The 24,442-nt window shown below is 37.6% G+C and overlaps 1 pseudogene; it reads right to left on the bottom strand.

Moving 5' to 3' along the window:
- Positions 1 to 11,698: 11,698 nt before the first annotated feature.
- On the bottom strand, positions 11,699 to 24,122 carry LOC116095274 (annotated as a pseudogene).
- Between the last annotated feature and the right edge of the window lie 320 nt (positions 24,123 to 24,442).

Below are 24,442 nucleotides of genomic sequence, written 5' to 3'. Positions count from 1 at the left end.
GTTCCCAGCTCACAACCATCATCAATACAAATGAACTCTCCTGGCTTCTATAGACAACAGTCATACATGTGGTGCACACACACACACACACACACACACACACACACACAAACACACAATTTATAAAACACATTCATCAATATAAAAATAAAAATGAGTATATTATTTTGTAAAAAAAAACCTATTTTGTTAAGAGAGGAATGTAGTTCAATACTAAAATCCTTGCCTGGCCCTGAAGACTCTGGTTTCAGTTGTATTGAAACACACACCCACAGAGTAAAGTTATGAAGTTGCTCAGAAGTGGATGTCATAGTTATTAAAATGGTTTTAGGATGTATTTTTGTTATGTTTTTGTTGCTATGATAAAATGCACTAACACATAAAACTTAAGAGAGAACTGGTTTGTTTTGGCATATAGTTCCAAAGGGAGAAGTTCATCATAGCAAAAAAGACATCCGATATGCAAGGAAGGTATATAGTTAAAGAAGGTTGATTAGCTGCATGCCATACATACTCAGGAAGCAATGAGTCAAGAAGATGTTGGATCTGGCTATAAAGTCTTTAGACATGCTTTCAGGGACCTACTTCTAGCAAAACATCGTCTCTCTAACCTTCCCAATTAGCACCATTCTCTGGAAAACAGGGGTTAAAAATCTTGGGACTATATAAGCTATTTTGAAATCCAGCCACAGCATTCTGCCCTGGATTCCATAAACTTGTGGAAATGACTAGATGCACAATATATTTATCCTAACTTCAAAAGTCTTCATAGTCTTTAACAATATGAATGTGTTATAGTGTCTAAAATCTAAAGTCCCTTCTACCTAAGTAGTCTCTTAACAGTGACAGCTTTTAAAATCAAGAAACAAATAATATACCTCCAACTTATACTAACACTGAGTATACATTCCCAATCAAAAGGAGAGGAATAGGGGCAAAACAAGGAAAGACTGGAAAAAGAAAAATCAAAATCCAGTAGAGCAGACACCAAGACTTTCAGCTCTATGTCAGGCATTCACAAACCTTAATGAGATTATTTTTATTAAGACTATATGCAAAGGGCTTAGGTGTTACTGCTCCATCAATTTACTGCCAGGCAACTCTACATGCCACCTTCTGCAGTGGCTTTCCATTGATTCTGGCCTGTCTAGTATCCTGGATTCTATAAGGTACTTTGGGCTTTACCTCCACACCACCGTATATTGCCATTCCAAGGCTTCCTTCCAGGGATATGAACCTTTATTATGCTCCATAATCCTCTCAATCTGATTCCTTGCATGCCTTTAAAATTAGAACCACATTATCTTGTTATTTTTTTTACATGTTACTTTTGGTTCTGTTCTGAAACTATTAGTTTCATCTTAAATTTTGTTCAAACCACTTTTTCTCTTTCAGAGTATATATGTACAGTGTTTAGGAGGAAGTGAAGTGATGTCTTAGTTACTTTTCTATTGTTGTGAAGAGGTGCTGTAACAAAAGCAGCTTGCAGAAGAAAGAGCTTCCAGAGGTTTAGAGCTCTTGACAATCCTGGTAAGAAGCAAGACAGCAGACAGAAGGCTTGGACTGGAGCAATAACTTAGAGTTCACTAACATTATTATTCTCAAATAGGATACAGAAGGAAGTAAAAATCTGACAAAGAATGGCATGGGGTTTTGAAACATCAGAGCCCACCCCACTGATACAGTTTCTCCAAAGAGGCCACACCTCCTAATCCTTCCCAATAGATCTATCTACTGAAGACCATGTTTTAAAATATGTGAGCCTATGGAGGCCATTCTTAATTAAATCATCTAAAGTGGTAAGATAACTGAGACATTCTATTATCTTGTGGAGGTTGTGTACTTGATTACAGGTTCTATTTCTAGTCTCCTCACAAGCTGCTACTTTCTACTTGAAAATACACTATCCAAGGTTTAGACTTTACTTGCCAATCCCTTCAGCTCTTTGACTCCATGAGTGCTGGGATTGAAGGCCTGGACCATCATGCCTGGAAAACAAATAATTCTTAAAACTTTTAATCGATTCTTCTTGAATTTCCAATCCCACTCATCTCCCCATCTTTCTTTATCTGCCCTCTGCCTTCGGAACCTCACATACAGAAGAAAATTTAAAAACTAAAATTAAAATTAAAAAGTCATCATGTAAACTCTAGTTTGTCAGTGTTTAACATAATACACACTTTAGTCTACACATTATTACTTGTAAATGTTCATTGTGATTAGTCATTGGTCTCATTGGAGGCTCCTGACTTCAGTCACCACTTTCAACACTGGATCATCAGTGGGAGTCCTCTTGGATATCCCATTGTTACCCTGTGACATGGAGAACCTCAAGATTCAGTTCCACAGGATTGTCCCCTTCATATGCTCCAGTAGTTCATAAATGGTGTAGATGTTGGAGTAGACCAACTCATAGCCCTGGATCTAGACCTGAATAGTATCTTAGTTGGATAGCATGCCAGCTCTGCTTCACACAACCATAAAGTTCAGCTCTCAAGCACTGCTCCCCACTGGTTCACCCAAGTGTTGCAATGGGTAAGAGGTGAGACCAGCTTTCCATCTCTCACAAAAATGATTTTTGAAAGAACTATTTAAAGCAAAATAAGTCTACAAAAATGGATTCTGAGTTTTGAATGACTATAACTATCAATCCATATTATTAGATCCAGCAAAACTATACACTAAAATTGAAGAAGAAATAAAACTGTCTATGAAAAAATTAATGACTAAGAGAAATTATGACCGCTAACCTAGTTCTACAGATGATATTTGAAGAAATTCTTTGGTCAGAAGAGAAAATTAAATGTATTCAAGAGGTCAAAGAGAACAAATAAATAGTACTGGAACATTAATTCAAAATATGTTGAAGAAAGAACCACAAGATAAAAAAATGACAGAAATTAATACACATTTTTCACTTAAAACTCAATATTAATGGATACAATTTGAAAATACAGATTGACTGAAATAAAAAACAGATTCATATGTTTGCTACCCCTAATGGTACATACCATTGTAATGTAAAATGGCTGTAAAAAAAGATACTTCTAGTGACTGTAATTAGGAAACACACAGGCACTGCAATTCTGATATTTAATGAAACAGATTTCATAGTAATTAACTCAGAATTAATAAAGAAGGTTTCTTCATATGCATTAAAGGTAAAATCCACCAAGAGAATATGATAATTCTAACCACATATGCACTAACCACTAGTATACCCAAAACTCAGAAGAAGAAATAATGTTAAATCTAAAAAATCCACAGATTAACCCAAACATAGTAATAGCAGTGATAGTACGTGACTTTAATACCACACTTTCTTAAGCAAACAAGTTGTCTGGATAAAATTTAAACAGAGAAACATTGGTGTCAAATGACATCATGAATCAGTTGAATCTAAAGTATTTCTACTTAAGTATTACACAGGCATACTAAAAACTATTTTTTTTTCTTAGCCACTGATGGAATGTTCTTCAAATTGTGTCAGATACTTACACACTAAGAATATTTGAACTTGTTGAAATATAAAAGTTGAAACAAATCATGAATTCTGTCTGACAACAAAGGAATAAACCTGGATATTAACAACAGTAGAAATGGTCTAAATTAATTAATTAATAACTTTTTCTTAATTTAGTTTTTACTTATTAACCTTACACCCACTTCACTGCCACCCTCCTAGTCATCTTTCCCCAACCCCTTCCCTTCTGACTGGTTGGGGGCACCTCAGATATCATTCTACCCTGGAACTTAAAGTCTCTACATGGCTAGGAAATGACCTCTCCCACTGGGGCCAGACAAGGCAACCAACCAGGTGGACATCCACACAGGCAACAGCTTTTAGGATAGCTCTCATTCCAATTGTTTGAGACCCAAGCTATACATCTGCTACATATGTGTAGAGATTCCTAGGTCCAGCCTGTGTGTGTTCTTTGATTGGGGCTTCAGACTCGGAGAATCCCAAGTGTCCAGGCTCTCTTGGTCTTTCTGTTGGGTTCTTATCCCCTTTGGGTGCCACAATCCTTCTTCCTATTCTTCCTTGAGAGTCCCCATGCTCTATCCATTGTTTGGCTGTGGGTGTCTGGATTTGTGTGAGTCAGATAAAAAAAGACAAGAAACTCTTGAAAGTTAAACACACTAGTAATGAAAACCTGCATCAATGAAGTAATCAAGAAAAACATTTTTTTAAACTTTTATTGCATTATGATGAGAAAAGTTCCATGATTCCAACTCATCTGAATTTGCCAACATTCAAAAACATATTCTAAGCAAACTGAATTAAATCACATTCTTGTTTCCCCTTTGAACCCCAACTCCTCCCAGAGACTCCCCCTTCAATACCTACAATATCTCCGTCACATTCTTTAAAATTGACAAAATATTATAACAATAAAAATAAGTATTATAAAAGTTGTTTGATATAAAACAACAATCAATTTAACAGTCTTATGTATATGCTCATCTACAGCAATAGTGAAAATACATTTTTCTCAATATAAATTTAAAAAAACTCCAAACATATTAACTGTATATTTCAAAATAATACATCACTGCTAGTATTTTCTTAAATGAACATAAATATATAAAGTCTTTTTGTTTGTTTGTTTTTTATTTAGTAGAGTTTAAAATCTTGGCTCTTACTGTGGTACAAGCCCCAAATAAGAACAATTTTTAGACATTGGAATTTATTGTAATAAGGCTGTACTTCAATGATCCTCAGCTCGCCAAAGGATTTTACCTCCATCATAGCTAAGCTGAGAGTTGACAGTTCTGCTGCACCAAGAAATGAATTGTGGGCACGATTTTTGGGTACAGACTTTCTGCTATGGTCAAAGCTATTTGACTTGAGTGAGTGTCTTTATTCTCAGCCCACAGAGAACAGTTTACATTCATTTAAGAAATGATGTAGGTATTAAGATGGTCTATCCATAAAGTCATTCACCAACTGTTTTAATGAACAATGGTTCTGACTGGAGGGTGGCACAGACATTAGGTAAAGGGAAGAATTTGGTTCATTAGCTGTGATAATTTAGAAAACCATTCATCTCAGAGAAAGAGTAACTTATAAAGTAATCTTCTTCAAACTTGATACAATAGTTACAAATATCAAGCAAAGCATTAAGTTTTACTCTTTGTTGTTCTCTTACAAGCCAACTCCCAAGTTAATTGTCTATGTTTCTTTTGGCTGTGTAAATATTTTTGAAATATGTAAACTATTCTGAAAACCATAGTACAGTGTGAAAACATGAAATAAACAATATTACTAATAGAGAGAATGAGATAGGAGAAGCATGATTTCAAGACATTTTTAAAAACCTCTAGAACCGAGTAAAAATGGAAATATGACACACACAAATATATGGAACAGACTAAGGTGGTTTGTTGAACTACTCAAAAGGTTTCTGGATCTTCAGAGCAAACAGGTGTTATCACTCAAGTCAACTTTCCTGTCCAGAATTCCTCAGCCCATCTGTCTATTCTTCCCCCTTTAGTGAACATTTCTTGTAGCACAGAGCAGGGGATTTATCGTTGATGGTTATTTTCTAATAATTCAAGCAGTTTTCTCACCTGCATTCTCCTTGTTCACAACTTGAAACTTGCTCTCATACTTTTGCTCCTCAAACTTCACATTTTAATTTAAACTTATTTTAGTTTTTTTTCTTTTCTTATGCTTACTGTAGATCTAAATGAAGCATAAGCAATATCTATGGCTCAGGTTCAATGTGGTCCTGGTTTAAAATCTCCTCTGATGAACAAAGTAGGCAATCAATTTAAAGTGCAGCTTCATTCAAGTCTTCACGACCTGGGTCCAATGCAGCTGGAGACTTTGAAAAATGGTCACTATTTGACTCACCAATAGAATCCTTACTCCCGGGGCAATCATCATGAGGCAGCCCTTTACTTTTCATCATGTGTCCCTATTCTCTTCTTTTAAATTCCCAACAGAATGGCACATACTCTGCTCATAGCACCAAGGGACTCTTCTAGGTCAAAGTTACACAAATTCCTACACAAAGCAGTTCCAAGGGCCTAAGAACAACAAGACATTTTCACAAAGCAACACTCATCCTTCACAGAGTCAATTTCTGTCTTAGTTTCTTTTTCATTAATGGATAAAATACTCTGACAAAACAACTTAAGAATGACAGGATTTATTTTGGCATAGTGTTTCTGAAGGATACCAGCTACCTTGGCCAGGGAGATATAAGAACAGTTGAGGAAGGCCTGAAAGCAAGAACAGGATGCTGGCTGTCCACATTGCATCTATATTCCAGAAGTAGACAGTTACCAAGAAGTCTGGCCAGGCTGTTAAGGATGAAGACATGCTTCTCAGGACTTACTTCTTATATTTAGCCTCTACTTCCTAAGTAAATGTTTCAAAAACCTTCCTAGCTACCACCAGCAGCAATGGAACAAGTGTTCAAATATGTGAACCAAGATGGGATACTTTACATTCAAACCATAATAGGCGTGTGCATCAAAAGCTACATAGGACAAGTACCAAGAAAAATCATGACTCTGGCAGAGACAGATCCCTACTCTGAACCCTTGGCGCAATGGCTTTAGTTCATCTAAACCCCAGAGGATCAGAAAAGAGAAACAACTGCAAGTCAGTGCCACTCAGTAGAAAAGTCTGTGGGGCATGGAGAAGGCAAGACTACTTTGGGTAAAAAGCACTGCTCCATTCATGTCTGGCCCGTGGAATCACTTCTATGTGAGTGCTGATTCTTGCCTCATTCTTTTCAAAGGCAGTCTTTTCATATTTCCTAGAATCAAGGTTTCTTAAGTTTGGCTTGTGAAATTAAACATGGGAAGAGGAATTAGCATATTCATCTTTTTTGAGTGAGAAACTTTCTCTAATTTTTACACGGTCATATACTTCAGAGCATGCCACTTTAATCTAGAGATGATTTTGAGCTGGTAGGTTTTAAAAACAGTAGATCAAAAAGGAAATTCTAAATTATTCTGCCCTACCTGAAAACAGGAGACTGAAAATGAAGAAGCCCCGAGTAGCAAGGACAGGAGAAACAGAACATGTTACAGTCCTATATCTTCAGCTTCCTGAGATGAGTCAGTATTTCCCAGGATTGCACCTCTACACTCTAACTAAGGCAATGATATTTGATTGTTAATCATGTTTTCCACCATCAAGAGTGAGAAGTCTAGTTTAGACCCTATCTTGTATTTCCTTCTGTTGAGTAAATGCAATATATGTTCAGTTAATATTTACATTTGTCATTTTCTTTCTTATCCAGAGAACTTATATAGCATGTAGTTTATATGGCCAAAGACCTAGAATTGTTTGTTGTGAGTTAATCATATGCCTTGGTTTTCCTACCCCATGTAGTTAGTGCTGAGTTCTTCAGTCCTTAGAAATCATTATTGTACACTAAATCCTTAAGGTTCTTTTCCAGAGAGTGATTTTAATGTGCAGTCTTTATTAACTTTTGTATGCAAATCTCATTAATTTCCCAATTAACTATGTACAGCAAAAAATCTTGCTTCCACTTTCAAAACATGATCTCAACTTTGTCCGACTTTCTTTTCTGGAGCAAATCTTAAATTCTTCGGCAGACATGCTTTGAAAGGTAGCAATGTGTGTAGCATTTAGAGAGGGGTGATCTTGTGGTGGTTTGTAAGAGAAATATACCCGATAGACTCAATCATGTGAACGCTTGGTGGTAATATTGGGGAAGCTGTGATTGGGCGGGCTTGATGACAGGAGTATTCACTGGCTTCGAGATTAAAAGGCTTAGGCAGCTTTTAGGTTCCTTTCTCTTCCTTATACTTTAGATATGAGATCTCAACATCCCAATCCTGACACCAGTTTTCCTCTTGTATACATATTTTCTGGGGTGGATTTGCTCTATCGTCTATAAGTTGTCTTGGTTATAGTGTTTTATCACAGTTACAGAAAAGAAATTAGTGCAGAATTTCATTTAAAAAACAACCCCTGCACTTCAGTGGGTTGTTACAGTGAAGAACCTGACCATGTTGTTGGTGATTCGTCCTTCCTTCCTTCCTTCCATCCTTCTTTCCTTCTTTCCTTCTTCTTTCCTTCCTTTCTTCCTTCTTTCCTTCCTTCCTTCCTTCCTTCCTTCCTTCCTTTCTTCCTTCCTCTCTTTCTTTCCTTTTTTCTTTCATCCTTTCTCTGGAGTATGTAAAGCTTTGGAACTTTGAACTAGGAAAATAAGAGGATTCTAAGAAGATTAAATCCTAGTGGATCCTAGTTGTGCTAGTGGATCCTAGAGGGTGATTTTGGTGACAGCAATGTGGGCTTTGTGGGTCCAAATGAAAAGGGGATAATGTAGCACCTGGGCTCTAGGCCATTTTTGTGGGGTTGTAGCAGGCTCTGGCTATCTTCTCCATGACCTGAGAATTTTCCTGAATGTGAATTTAAAAATAGCAGAGAAATTTTGTTGTCAGAAACAATTCCAAAGGAGGATAATATTAAAGCTGCTGTGTGAGTACTGTTAACAATGCTTTTGGAGAATCAACAATGAAAAAAAAAACATGTGGGGAAGAAAGTAATGCAGTATGTACAATTGGTACAAGAGGTGGGTGCGAACAACACTAGGATGCTTAATGATATAGCCAAGGCTTGTGCTGCAAAAGAAGCTACCATTTTTGAGAAAAGTATTAGTATTGAGATGATTTCTGTTCTGCTATGAAATAAAGGAAAGGGGATCCTCAGGGAACGGCCCCATCCAGCTTGCTTTCCAGTGTGCTATAGAGATTCTAGGCATTTCCTGCTCCTATAAGTCAATTTAAATGAGAAAGCTCCCATTAATGTGATTCAAGAGGGCAGGATCCAGACCAAGCTGGAGATCCAATGTGGCAGTGTCTTCCACATAGTGCTGGTGTTACAGGAATGAAAGATGCATGAATGCATGGTTGGTGGATTGTTCCCCGGCATTTTCAGAAATCCTAACACAAGGTGGCACATGTTCAGGGACTTCCTTCATGAAGGTCCTAAGCAGAAGATCATGAGGAGTCAGAGCATGGTACTATAAAAGAGAATCCTGGGTTTCAGAAGGTCTAAACCTCAAAATATATGAAATACAGACTTTTGTAACACAGACTTTTGGCAAGGAGAGCTGAACACAGGGAATGCAATCACCCCAAAAGAGAGACATACACTAGAGACAGCAAAGCTGAAGGTGTGGAGCCATTAACACCTTTTGTTTGTTTATTATTATTATTATTATTTTTATCATATGTAAGTATACTATCGCTGTCTTCAGACACACCAGAAGAGGGCATCAAATCTCATTATGGATGGTTGTGAGCCATCATGTGGTTGCTGGGATTTGAACTCAGGTCCTTTGGAAGAGCAGTCAGTGATCTTACCCGCTGAGCCATCTTGCCAGCCCCCATTAACACCTTTTGATATGAGACATGAAGCTGCACAGTTTAGTGTTTGCTCTATTGGGTGTGATCTTGCTTTGTTCCAGTATCTCTTCTGCTGGGGCCAGGGTATCAGTACACAAACCACTCAAATACCAATCTCAGCCAAATAGGGATGATATAATGAATGCCACTCCCTATGAATGATTCATCAGACAAGACAATATTCTTTTGCACCAAAACCTAAACCTGTCTATCAAGTAGCATACATGACCGAGATGGCCATGATCTTTTGTATCTAAAGCAGATGGTGACTGTGTCTCATCCCATTTGCAGGAGCTAAATTTCACCATAGGGTGATTATTCACTACGCAGCAGAAAGAGGATGGGTGTGCTAGAGTAAAGAAGTATCTATACATAGGACAAACAAGTATGTCCCAAGGTGAAGGATGTTTGGGGCCCTTGTCAAACAAGTGACATTTAATTAAAAAAAAGACCATTTTTTATGTCACTTATTACATGTGAAGCATAGCCAAGCTTGAAACAAAATAAAAGATGTTTTTATATTCATTTTAGGAAACAGATGATGTGCAAATAAATAAAGTATATTTGAGAGTAAAAATAAGGCCATGAAGAGTAAGAATGTACAAAAAAGGATTGCAGACAGAGGTGAAAGATATATTCTGTGGTCAAATACCACTTTCCTTTCTCTCTTTTATCCAGTTTTCAATTTTTGGGATTGGTATGTAGATGTCATTGGGGCACCATTATCCTGGTTGTTAACAGGACAAAGTAGTTCAACAGATACTGTATTGGAAACATGAACTATTTGTAAGAGTAGGTTAAGAAAACCTGGCATTTGCAAAGCTGAGGCAGGAGGTTTCAATTAAAAAGTACTAAGGAAATAAGTAAAAGATATTTTGAACTCAGTCTCTAAACGCAACCAAGTGGCAAAAAAACAATAAAATGGTGTCGGTGAAATGAAAGCATGGAGTCCATGAGTGAATGAGCATGTGCACAGGAAGCAGTCAGGACAAAGAGCTGCTAAGCTGCACAGTCACTCACACTGGGCAGAGAAGGAAGAGCTTAGGAGTCAGGGCTTTCATCAGTTACGCCACCTGTGTTTATCCTGTGAGTCATTTTCAGTCACTGCGTTTTTCTGACCTTATGAATGAAGAGAAAATGAATGAATGAGTAAAAAGAACTTTTTAAAAATAGCTCAGGGATAAAGAAGAGATATACCTTTTTAACTGTAAATGCAAATCAACATAAGTTCTTCTTCCGTAACCCTGATTTAATGATGGGCTCCAATCTCCTACATGCCTACACAGTTTATTTTCTTAGATGTCAGTATGTAACCCTCAGTTACCAGGGCTCTATTTTCATGATTGTTTTAATTGCATGTTAGTAGATAGCAATTTGAGTTCTGTTAATCACTTAATAAAAACTGAATCACCTTTCAGAAATATAACCACAGCGAATGAAGGTAATTAGGTCAGTCTGTCAGTTACAGGCTGCTCCTCATGGGAGGAGTTGTGTATTATATTCTCAAATTCTTTTTAACTTCAAAATATTCTGAGGTGATGACTCAAGATAAATGACTTGGCACATTGGAATAATACTTGTGCCTGCTCTGTTATTCATGAGTAACACATTCCAGTTAATCTCTTCCCGAAAGTATACTTTCTTTAAATTCTTTCTCTTTTTAGTATTTGTTTTTTACAAACAGATATAGAATTTTATTCAGTACTAAAAATTAGTGAAAGTTACTAAAAATTGTATGTGGCAACATATAAGTATGTTTCTATTACAATGAATTGATATAAAGAATTAATAGCATGTAACAAAATATTTATTCACAAACTCAAAGGTATGTGCTTTAAGGGTCAATTTTGATTCGTAATATACATTAATAGAGATGGTTGCCACAATTAGACATACAGGCATAACTTAGTTATGTTTAAATTCCATCTATTAAAAGATAGATGGTTCCTAGGCACTTTGCCTGTAATCTCAGTACTCGGGACGCTGAGTTATGATTACTAGTTTGAAGCCAACCTGTGAAACACAGAATCTGTCTCAAATGCAGAAAGACACAGAGAAGCTACTTAGAATATGTCTTAAATACAGACAGACAAATAAACACACACACACACACACACACACTAGTCTAGAGAGTACAATTAATCACACTATACTCCCTGATAGACAGACTGCAGTCAACTTTCCCCTACCAAGGTCAGAGTGGTGTCTATAACACAGGCTTGTCTCCATAGTTGCCCAGTTCTAACCATTGAAGGCCTACGATGGAAAATAACCTTGACTATAGTACCAATTCTTATAAAAATTAACTACTTTGGGTTTTAACTTTCTCTGGTTTGGGCACATCCAGAACATTTTCATAGTCTGCATTCATTCCTTTTGTCCAGTGATCAACTGTGATACTTCGATCTGAATTCTGACTTTCAGGGCAATCTACTAAAAAATGTCCCATAGAGCTTATAGTATTTTAATACTAATAATATAGTATGTCCCACAGAGTTTATAGTCGCCACCATCAGCATTGCATCATTTGGTATTATCAGGACATGATAATAGACATTTGTCCTATTTCTCAGCAGACATAACATTTTCCAAAATGAAAGTCACTAAGTGCGGTGGCTACGCAACCTCTGCACTTCATGATTTCGTGGACCAGCAGCAGTTAACAAATACCAGTGCCCATGTTATGGTTTTCTAGTGCAACCTGACAATCATAAATTCTATGGCCAGGTTTCCTACAATGGAAACATATCACTGCACTTTTCTTTGCTGCTTGTCTTTTTAACTGTTCTCCTTCCCACCAACTGCCCTTCTTTATGGCCACTGCAATTTCTTCCCTTACTTCCTGTCTGTCTGCTACTATCAGCTCTCCATTGTGAAGCATCTGTGAGCTGTTTCAGGTATCCCATCAATCCATTCACATCTTTATTCAAGTACTCTTTTTTATTTGTGTTCTTTTTACATTTTGCTTGAGGTGCATCGTTTTTTAAGGGACAGCCTACTGATTTGACATTGCTTATGATTTGGAAGGTTTACTTTGCTCTTTCTCACACCCCTTCCCATGATGTCTTCCCATGATGTTCCCTGCCAAGGGTCTCTCACTAGTTGAAATAGTAACTCTAACCCACCTGTTATGGTTGTATCAGAGGTGCTTTACCAGTCTTCTCTGAATCCTACAGAGCAACTGAGACACTAAGCCCTCTAGTATTTTCTTTATGCCCAGTCATGATCCTGCCCTGAGATAAATCCAACACATAACCTTCAATAAATGTAGTAATATTTTAGATTTAGATTGGTAACCTAGAAACTTCCACCGTTCATGCCGTCATGTGCATGCTAGATTTTCTCTAGATTTGCTTCCTTAGATATTTAATGTAGTTTGTAAATATATGTGTAACAGGTATGCATGTAAGAGACATCATTGCTGTGACCACAGAAAGGGAATTCATTTTCTCTGCTAGTCTCTATGTACAGGCTTAAAAGTACAGGTACTTAAACTAAATTAGGGCCAGTGTTCCTCCTACCTGAGTAGGATTCTGCTGCTCTCCTAATTCCTTTTCTTAGCTGGAGTTATTTAACTCTTCCTTAATTAAATGTTGGTTCTAGTCACCCAAAAGTGTTTTACATTTTTTTTCCAGGTCTGTCACTTTCATTTATAATTTATACCTAGTCATAATTCACCAATTTCTTGCTATTAAACTTTCAAAGATATGTCTCTGCCTTAAAGGTTTCTGTTTGGTTTGTTGATTGGTTTGGTTATAAACTGCGATGCTTGAGCATATTAGTTCTAGGATTGACTTAGTGATTTTGGCATGTACATTGGCTTCATATGGGTTTTTCTCTCTCATTCTTACCTGTGACATTCATTAAAAAGGGCATACTATTTATGTCCCAGATAAAGGGACCAGGAAAGGTCAAGGATGGCATTTCAACTAAAGTTCTCTTCTGCAAATATTTTCAGTACACCCCTACTCCCTCAGTGGGTGACTCTTCTACCTAATTGGTCATTCCAATCAACACAGTCATTAGAAAGAGTAAGCAATAGATCCAAGCACATTTTTCTTCCAAAGAACTCTGACGTTAATAAGAAGGTTTAAAACGGATAATAGCTAGGTGTTTCTAAGCATGTACCACAAACCTTGCCACTGCTAAGGGAAACTAGAGAACAAATTCTGTTATCAATAAGCTGGTAGTAAACAATCCAACCCAAACTTGTTTCTTTGCATGTTATTGTTCCCAGTGCACATGGTGATGCTAATTTACATTTCTGTTGCCTGAGTTTTGTGATCCGGAATGCTAAACTCAGAGGAACAGTGAAGCACATATAAAACTGAAATGGAATAATGATAATGATGTGGATAGTTTCCTAATAGAAGAGAAATATTATTTTGACAGATTTTTTTTATTTTCTTGTTGTATTTGAACTTGTTTTGACATGATAAACTTTATAAATAGTTCTAGAATTTTCCCGGCGAAGCTGGTGTTCATCTTTATAGTAGCTGATGCTATACGAATATTATTATGAACTATCTTTCATATGAGGAGATAGGTCTTCATAGAGATACGTTGATGATGGTCACTGTTTATCCTGTACAAACAGAACTGTTCATAGTCATACTCAGAGCAACACATTTGTAGGCATCTACCTTCTTTCCTATCTTTCTACTAACCACTCTCTCTTTTCTCTGAACGCTAGAGTAAACTCTTAACAATTTGTCAACTTCTGGAATGTTCGCTAGTAAGAACTCTCCTGTTTAGGCTCACCCCTTCTCAACATTTTTATTCTCTTTCTTTGGTGTTACTTTAATTTTTGGTGAGGTTAAATTTTATGTTGTTTATGAATTCAGAAGTTTAAAAACAGCAATTTTAAGGTCAAAGGACATTAGTTTATTCTAGGCCATACATCATAGAGAAAGCATGTGCTTGTATGTAACTGTCAAACAAGAAGCCACACAGACTCAAATGGGTGGGTCATACCATTCCACAATAAAATTTAAGGTAAATCATTCAGTCAATCAGAGACATCACACTAGGCCCTCCTCTTAAGTTTTTTAAGAACATTATGTATTGCCACCCTATTGACTTAGTCTTCAATCGCAGGGATCACCCTGAGAACACCCCATTGTTCCACAAAACTTAGTAAGAAATACCTTGAACCAGTGAGAAGAATAAAAGTTCAATCTGCAATTAAAGTATGGAAATGCCAGCCTGGAATACATCTGAAATACAAATGCTTACTGTTTTCTCCAAAAACATAAAAACTTCTTTTCTGAGGACTGGTTTATATCTTGTTGAATCATTTGCCAAAGAGGTCATATGGAATATCCTTAGTCATCCCAGCCTATTGTCAATGTTATTCTCAACACCTTGATAAGTCCTATTCCTGAAGACACCATTTACTTGCTTCAAATTGAACATAGAGAAGACGTACAGCTGGTACCTACAAGAAGTTTCACCCCTACTGACTAGTCTGCATGGTGCTTGAGGGTACTCTACATACTATAGCAAGTAAAGATAGTCATCAATGTCATCCAGATGGAAACCCTGGAATGTACAACTGCAAACTGATTATGAGATATACTGGTACCAAAGTGCCACAAATGTTATGGGAGGAAGCAGTCATTTTTGGATGGTATTTAATGTCTTCTCTATGAGATGGAACCCATATTTGATAGTGTTAAAGTAATCAAGAATCTGAAGCTAGATAGTTCATGGGCTTTGGGGGAGAACAATACCAGTATTCTGATAAAGGAAAATAGCAATAAAATGATTACTAATGACAACTGCTGCATGCAGCAGTGCCCTGCTCGAGCTCCATTAAAGAAGCATTCTCTTGCAGTTCTGGTAATTTATACAGAAACCCACAATGGACAATATACAGAAAAAGAGAAACTTTGAAACACTCATCTTTAAATACGAAATTTTCATTAAAACACTTTCTAAAGACTCAGGAATCTCTGAAGAAAAAGAGCCAGGAAGAATGTAAGAGTCAGAACTGATGGATGACTGCAAGGATACAGTGTCTTCCAGACACCACAGGACTGACACATATATGTAAGTATGTGTATAGCATATAATATAACATATATAAATTTTATACATATGTATACATTTTATATATTTCATTTTTCCTCTGTCTATAGGTATAGATCATACACTAAAAGGTATGGTAGCACACACAAGACCAGCACAGCTTCAAGTTAGATTGGGTTCTAAAGTTGAGAAAGGTAAGGGAACACGAAGCCCTTTCTCTAACCAAAATATGTTTGTTATTGATACCCACTAGCAAATAGACAACAGGCTTTCTTTCTTTCTTTGGAATGTCACTGGGTATATCAATCCAACCCTGACTCATGCATACTCTATGCCCTCAAGTAAGATTAACACAAAAGGACAACATGTGTTTGGTGTGTGTGTGTGTGTGTGTGTTTGGTCCTGTTTGTTGCTTCTTTGTGTTGTTTTCATTTTTTGTGTTTTTAATGGTATTTTATTTTGTTTTTTTGAAAGAGAAAGAAAATAAACCTTGGTGGGTAGGCAGATGTGGCCAATCTAGAAAGAATGGAGGAAAGGAAGAACCATGATCAAAATATATCCTATGAACATAATTTAAAGAAAAAAAGGAAGAAAAGCTAAATTTCAATCAGATCGAAATTGGAGCATATTGATCTGATTGCTCTATATATCCCTATATATCCATATTTTTTTTCCTCACAGAACTTTTGATTAAAAGCCTCTTTCCTTTTCTTTAAATTCTCAAATTCTTGAAATGAAGTATTTCTTTGTATTCCTGGCACATTTTCAAATGTTTTCCTTTTCTTGGGTTTGTCTTGTATTGGAATGAGAGACATGTTCAAAGTACAACATATATTTGCATGAAAATGGTCTTTAGTTTTATTTTAAAAATATTTATCCCTTTTAATTTCACATTGTTTCTTTATGGACTTCTTTCAAGATAGCTATTGAAAGGATACCAAAATCTAATCCATCAAAATTTAATTTTTATGAGAAAATTGCCAAATTTCCTAGAATCTATACCCCCTTCTACCCCCATTTTTTACAGTTATTGCATAATGCATTTGTCACAGAGTGCAGTGTTATTAAGAGTTTTGTAACCTGACAGTGGTGGTGCATGCCTTTAATCCCAATACTTGGGAGGCAGAGGCAGGCAGATTTCTGAGTTCGAGGCCAGCCTGGTCTACAGAGTGAGTCCCAGGGTAGCCAGGGCTACAACAGAGAAACCAAGGTATTTTATATTATTTGTGACTATTGTGAAAGGTGTTGTGTCCCTGACTTCTTTCTCAGCCTGTTTATCGACTGAGTAGAGGAAGGCCACTGATTTGTTTGTTTTAATTTTATATCCAGCCACTTTGCTTAAGTTGTTTATCAGATTTAGTAGTAAAAATGGCCATCTTACCCAAAGCAATCTACACTTTCAATGCAATCCCTATCAAAATTCCAACTCAATTCTTCACAGACTTGGAAATAACAATTTGCAAATTCATCTGGAATAACAAAAACCTAGGATAGCAAAAACTATTCTCAACATAAAAGAACCTCAGGTGAAATCACCATTCCTGACCTTAAGCTGTACTACAGAAAAATTGTGATAAAAACTGCATGGTATTGGTACAGGGACAGACAGGTAAATCAATGGAACAGGACTGAAGACCCAGAAATTAACCCACACACCTATGGTCACTTGATTTTTGACAAAGGAGCTAAAACCATCAGTGGAAAAAAGACAGCATTTTCAACAAATGGTGCTGGGTCAATTGGTAGTTAGCATGTAGAAGAATGCAAATCAATCCATTGCTAGCTCCTTGTAGAAAGCTCAAGTCCAAGTGGATCAAGGACTTCCACATAAAAGCAGATATACTGAAACTAATAGAAAAGAAAGTGAGGAACAGCCTCAAACACATGGGCGCAGGTGAAAATTTCCTGAACAGAACAACAATAGCTTATACTCTTAAGGTCAAGAATCAACACATGGGACCTCATAAAACTACAAAGATTCTGTAAGGCAAAGGACACTGTCAATAGGACAAAACAGCAACCAACAGATTGGAAAAACATCTTTACCAATACTATATCCAATAGAGGGCTAATATCCAAAATATTCAAAGAACTCAAGAAGCTAGACTTCAGAGAATCAAATAACCCTATTAAAAAATGGGGTACACAGCTAGACAAAGAATTCTCAACTGAGGAATACTGATTGGCTGAGAAGCACCTAAAGAAATGTTCAACATCCTTAGTCATTAGAGAAATTCAAATCAAAACAACCCTGAGATTCTACCTCATACCAGTCAGAATGGCTAAGATCAAAAACTCAGGTGGCTGCAGATGCTAGTGAGGTTATGGAGAAAGAGTAACACTTCTTCATTGCTGGTGAGATTGGAAACTGGTACAACCACTCTTGAAATGAGTTTGGCAGTTCCTCAGTAAATTGGCCATAGTACTACCTAAGGACCCAGCTATACCACTCCTACGCATATACCCAGAAGATACTCCAACATGTAATAAGGACACATGCTCCACTATGTTCATAGCAACCTTATTTATAATAGCCAGAAATTGGAAACAACCCAAATGTCCCTCAACAGATGAATGGACACTGAAAATTTGGTACATCTACACAATGGAGTACTACTCGGCTTAAGAACAATGGATTTCTGAAATTCTTGGGGAAATGGATGGACCTGGAGAACATCATCCTGAGTGAGGTAACAAAATCACAAAAGAACACACATGGTATGCACTCTCTGATAAATGGATATTAGCCCAGAAGCTCAGGATACCCAAAATACAATCCACAGACCATAAAAAAGTCAAGAAGAAGGAAGACTAAAGTGTGGATACTTAGTTCCTTCTTAGAAGGGGGAAAAATACCCATCGAAGGAGTTGCAAAGACTAAGTATGGAACAGAGGCTGAAAGAAGGACAATCCAGAGCCTGGTCCACATGGGAATCCTTCCCATATTCAATCATCAAATCCAGACACTTTTGTGGATGCCAGCAAGTACTGGTTGACAGGAGCCTGATATAGCTGTCTCCTGAGAGGCTCTGCCAGTACCTGACTAACACAGAAGTAGAGGCTCACAGCTATCCTGAGCACAGGATCCCCAGTGAAGGAGATAGAGAAAGGACCCAAGGAGATGAAAGGTTTGCAGCCCTTTATGACTAACAACAATCTGAACTCATCAGAGCTCCCAGGGACTAAACCAACCAAAGAGTACACATGGTGGGACTCATGGCTCCAGCAGCATATGTATAGCAGAGGATGGCCTAATAGGTCATCAATAGGAGAAGCCCTTGTCCCTGTGAAGGTTCCTTGCCTAGTATAGGGGAATGCCAGGACCAGGATTCGGGAGAAGTTAGGTTGGTGAGCAGGGGAGGAGGGGAACAGGTTTTTTTGTTTTTGTTTTTGTTTTTGTTTTTGTTTGTTTTTATTTTGGAGGACAAAACTGAAGAGGAGATATCACTTGAAATGTAAATAAAGAAAATATCTAATAAAAAAAGAAAACAAGGAGTTCTGTAGTGGAAGTTTTGGGGTCACTTAAGTATACAATCACGTCATCTGCACATAGTGATATTTTGAATTTTTTCCCCATTTGCACCATTTTCAACTCCTTTTGTTGTCTAATTGCTCTAACTAGAACTTCAAGTACTGTATTGAATAGATATGGAGAGATTGGGCAGCTTTGTCTAGTCCCTGATTTTAGTGGGATTGCTTTACGTTTCTCTCCATTTAGTTTGATGTTGTCTACTGGCTTGCTGTATATTGCTTTTACTATGTTTAGGTATGGACCTTGAGTTCCTGCTCTTTCCAAGATTTTTACATGGAGGGATGCTGAATTTTGTCAAATGCTTTATCAGCATAAAAAAGAGAAATTTAGAAATTCATTTGGAATAACAAAAAACCCAGGATAGAGAAAACTATTCTGAACTGTAAAAGAACTTCTGGGGGCATAATTATCCCTGACTTCAAGGTTTATTACAGAGCAATAGTGATAAAAAAATGTATGGTATTGTACAGACAGACATGTAGATCAATAGAATAGAATTGAAGACCCAAAAATGGACAATGTCAGTAGGACAAAAAGGCAACCAACAGATTTGGAAAAGATCTTTACCAATCTTATATCTGACACAGGGATAATATCCAATATATACAAAGAACTCAAGAAATTAGACTCCAGAGAACAAAATAACCCTATTAAAAAAGGGGGGAGTTACAGAACTAAACAAAGAATTTTCAACTGTAGAATATCGAATGACTGAGAAACACTTAAAGAAATGTTCAATGTTGTACTGTCTGGTTTTGTGTGTCAACTTGACACAGGCTGGAGTTATCACAGAAAAGGGATCTTCAGTTAGGGAAGTGCTTCCATGAGATCCAGTTGTGGGACATTTTCTCAATTAGTGATCAAGGAGGTAGAGCCCCTTGTGGGTGGTGCCATCCCTGGGCTGGAAGTCTTAGGTTCTATAAGAGAGCAGGCTGAGCAAGCCAGGAGAAGCAAACCAGCAAGAAACATCTCTCCATGGCCTCTGCGTCAGCTCCTGCTTCCTGACCTGCTTGAGTTCCAGTTCTGACTTCCTCTGGTGATCAACAGCAATGTGGAAGTAAGCTAAATAAACCCTTTCCTCCCCAAATTGCTTCTTGGTCATGATGCTTGTGCAGGAAGAGAAACCCTGACTAAGGCAAATATCCTTAGTCATCTATCAGGGAAATTTAAACCAAAACAATCCTGAGATTCTACCTCACACAAGTCATAATGGCTAAAATCAAAAACTCAGTTGACAAGGCTATGGAGAAAGAGGAACACCCCTCCATTGTTGATGGGATTGCAAGCTGGTACGACCACTCTGGAAATCAGTCTGGTGGTTCCTCAGGAAATTGGACACAGTACTACATGAGGACTCAGCTATACCACTCCTCGGCATATTCCCAGAAGCTGCTCCAACATGTAATAAGGACATGCTCCACTGTGTTCATAGCAGCCTAATTTATAATAGCCAGGAGCTGGAAAGAACTCATATGTCCTTCAACAGAGAAGTGGATACAGAAAATGTGGTACATCTACACAATGGAGTACTTACTACTCAGCTATTAAAAATGATGAATTCATGAAATTCTTAGGCAAATGGACAGAACTACAAAATATCATCCTGAGGTAACCCAATCACAAAAGAACTCACTGATAAGTGGATATTAGCCCCAAAGTTCCAAATAACCAAGATACAATTCACAGGCCACATGAAGCTCAATAAGAAGGAAAACCGAAGTATGGGTGCTTCAGTCCTTCTTAGAAGGAGAACAAAATACTCAAAGGAGCAAATATGGAGGTAAAGTGTAGAACAGAGACTGAAGGAAAGGCCATCCAGAGACTGTCCCACCTGAGATTCATCCCATATATAGTGACTAAATCCAGACACTATTGTGGCTGTCAAGAAATGCACACTGAAAGGAGCCTGATATGGCTGTCTCCTGAGAGGCTCTGCCAAAGCCTTACAAATACAGAGAGGGATACTTGCAGCCAACCATTGGACTGATCACTGGGTCCCCAATAGATGAATTAGAGAAAGGACTGAAGGAGTTGAAGCAGATTGCAACCCTACAAGAAGAACATCAATATCAACCAACAAGTCCCCCAAGGGCTCCCAGGAACTGAACAATCAACAAAGTAGTATACAAATGACTCCTGCTGCATATGTTGCAGAGGATGCCCTTGTCATCCATAAATGGGAGGAGAGGTCCTTAGTCCTATGAAGGCTCTATAGATGCCCCAGTGTAGGGGAATTGAGGGCGGGGAGGTGGGAATGTATAGGTGGGTTGAGGACCACCCTCATGAAGCAGGGGAAGGGAGGGTGCGTAGGGAGTTTTTTTTTGGGGGGGGCAGGAAAGTGGATAATATTTGAAATGTAAATAAAGAAAATACCCAATAAAAAATAGTATACTTTGTTGGAAATAGTTTTCCTCTCAACTGTTCTCCATGACACAATGATTTTACCCCTGAGTTCTTCAACAGTGTAAAGTCTTTCACTCCCTTTCAAGAAATGATGATGGCATGGAGCTTCTGCTCAGACAAGGTGCCTTGGAAGACCTTTGGCATAAAAACATTTGAGTCAGATGTTTCCAAACCCAGTTTCCCAGTGGGCTGAAATGAACATAACGTTTTTTGCACAGTTCTACTTAGATTGCATTAAAGACAACTGGACACCTCTGTTGCACCTTAATCAACAAAGTTTCAAGGACACATTTCTGTCTTTAAATATTTCTTTTATAATTTATTAGAATGCTAAAAATTGTTTTCTTAATGACATTTTACTCAAAGTCTGATTTTACTGACTCTCTTTCCTGGCCACTGACCTTTTGCCCCCATGCCACAATTGCCCACATACCTTATTCTGCTACCCTGCCACATGCATTCTTTGCCCTGTGTTCCCCTTCTGTGGTCTCTAAATTCTTCCCCTCTTATGACTCCCCTTTTTCTAATTTTATGACTTATAATCTTACATCATCTGCACATAAATAGAACACACACATTTAAAAACTAAAATCTATACTCTATATATGAGAGAAAACATATGGCATTTGTCTATCTGAATTTGGGTTACTGCACATAATAATGTAAAACTATTTTTGAGAAAATGCATCTTAAGCATAACTTGGTGATCAGCTGCAATTCTCTGCATTAGGGTCCCAGGTTTCAGCTGAATTTTCCTAATTATAAAATCTACTGTTACTCATTTCCCAATTTCCCCAAATTTGATTTTCATCTTTTTAATTTTGTATGACACCCTCCTTCTCAGAATAATGTTTTCATAATATAGTTTGTTCTTTACATTTGAGAATTCTACAAGAACTGTATATGTGTCATTTTCAGTTCTCCTTTTTTATCTAAACTTTCCGTCTTCCCACTTTTTTTTTTTTTTTTTTTTTTTTTTTTGTTTTTTGTTTTTTGTTTTTGGTTTTTTTGAGACAGGGTTTCTCTGTATAGCCCTGGCTGTCCTGGAGCTCACTCTGTAGACCAGGCTGGCCTCGAACTCAGAAATCCACCTGCCTCTGCCTCCCAAGTGCTGGGATTAAAGGCGTGCGCCACCAAGCCCGGCTCGTCTTCCCACTTTTAAATTCAGAACTTCAACTCTTTACACACACACACACACACACACACACACACAAACCTTCTGCCAAATCCACTTTTTATTATCCTGTATTTATTTAGTGCTGAATCCTTGTGGCTGGATAACATTTTAGAACATATCAGAGGACGCATCTCTATTAAAAAATGGTTTTATTATCACCAAAATTAGCTGTTGAAGCTCTTCATCTAACAGGAAGGTTTCATGTTGGCATGTTAACTGGTGTTACCACTGTGCAAGTCATATCACATGGTCAGGTTCTTTTGAGATTTCATGGGCTCAGCTTCTCTTTCATACATCCAGGACATTATCTCCCAGCAGAGTTCCTGGCACTCTGGCTGTTACATCTTTTTGCCCTGTTCTTTAAGCTTAAGGCAACGGTATTTTGTTGTAGCTGCAAATTGGGGTTGGGCATCCTATATTGTTGTTTTCTAAATTTGGTTCAGTGTTTGCTTTCTGTAATGGTCTCTATTGCAAAAATGAGGCTTCGTTGATGATTGGTGAGAGCTACACTTATTTTGGGTATCAGTATGAGGACTCAGAATACATTTAAGAGACCAGGAGTAGTGCTTCTCTAGGATTTACCCCTCACCAGTCACAGACTTAGAGAATAAGGTATGAATTCCATCCTATTAAGTGGGCATTAAGTTCAGTCAGATAGCTATTGATTACTCCCTATATATAAGTGCCACTATTCTACACTTGGGGATATCTTGTTCTTCTTAGACAATATAGCTGGAGAAAAGTGATATTCTTTTTCCCTTGGCAGCTTACAAAGAACTTTCAGATACTATGAGAGCTACACCTCAAGAAGGAGGCTTTAAGGTCATCTCTGTCCTGTGTCTAGTGTGTGTGGTATCTTCAGCAATAGAGTCTTACCTTCAAGTTCTGGGAGATCATCAAGGACAATGACAATGGCTTATGTAACTTTGAGATTATCCTCAACTTCCTTGTACAAGAACTCTAGCGAGTTTTCCTGTGATAAGCACTTAGATTTTGTCACAGTCTAGGTTCTTGGTGGGTGCATTTTCTCAACTGGAAAATACATATATATTGAGTAAGAATAAAATCATAAAGTATGCTTCCCTACAACTTTTTTTTTAATAAATGCTTGGTTTGTTAGTTTTATTTACTCCTCACAGCATCCTTCCTTCCTAGGTTAAATTCTCCTTCCGTTTTCTCCATCTACCGCTCATAATACTGCTACCAAATACTGGGATGCCAACACTGTCTCCTTGGCTTGCGTTCTGTTCAATTTTAAATATTACTTTAGATAATACCTTCTGCATTTCTCCTGGTATTTTAAAAATTAGTTTACTTTGATAATCAAAGGGGCTGTTTTCTGAACCTACAAATTTTTCTTGCTTTTTTTTTTTTGTTGTTTTTCGAGACAGGGTTTCTCTGTGTAGCCTTGGCTGTCCTGGAACTTACTCTGTAGACCAGGCTGGCCTCGAACTCAGAAATCCACCTGCCTCTGCCTCCCAAGTGCTGGGATTAAAGGCGTGTGCCACCACCGCCCGGCTTTTGGCTTTTTCTTGCTTTTCTAACTTACCAAACCTTCCTATCTGCTACAGTAAAAGGAGGCATGGAGACTTTCTCTCTCCACTGTGTGGCTTTTGCTGGCTTCCTTGATAGACTCACTCCTACTCCTGACTTCTGAAAAAATCTCACAATACAGAGTGTTTTTTCCAGACTACTCCCCATTACATTTTCTTTTTAATCAATGAGTTGTAACATTAGGGACCAAACCAATGAAATTGGTTAAGATATCAGCTAATCTAATTTCTGGCATTTGGTTATAATATGTAGTAGCCACCTCTAGTAGATAGGCACAGTCTCCACTGAGGGATGGGGCCACCCATGCATCTCAAAAATTTTAACTGAGAAATCTTCCTGTCCAAAGGAAA

Source organism: Mastomys coucha, unplaced genomic scaffold (assembly GCF_008632895.1).
Source record: "Mastomys coucha isolate ucsf_1 unplaced genomic scaffold, UCSF_Mcou_1 pScaffold18, whole genome shotgun sequence".
NCBI classification, from domain to species: domain Eukaryota; kingdom Metazoa; phylum Chordata; class Mammalia; order Rodentia; family Muridae; genus Mastomys; species Mastomys coucha.
The sequence above is the reverse complement of the archived record's forward strand: the minus strand, read 5'-3'. Positions and strand labels throughout refer to the sequence as shown.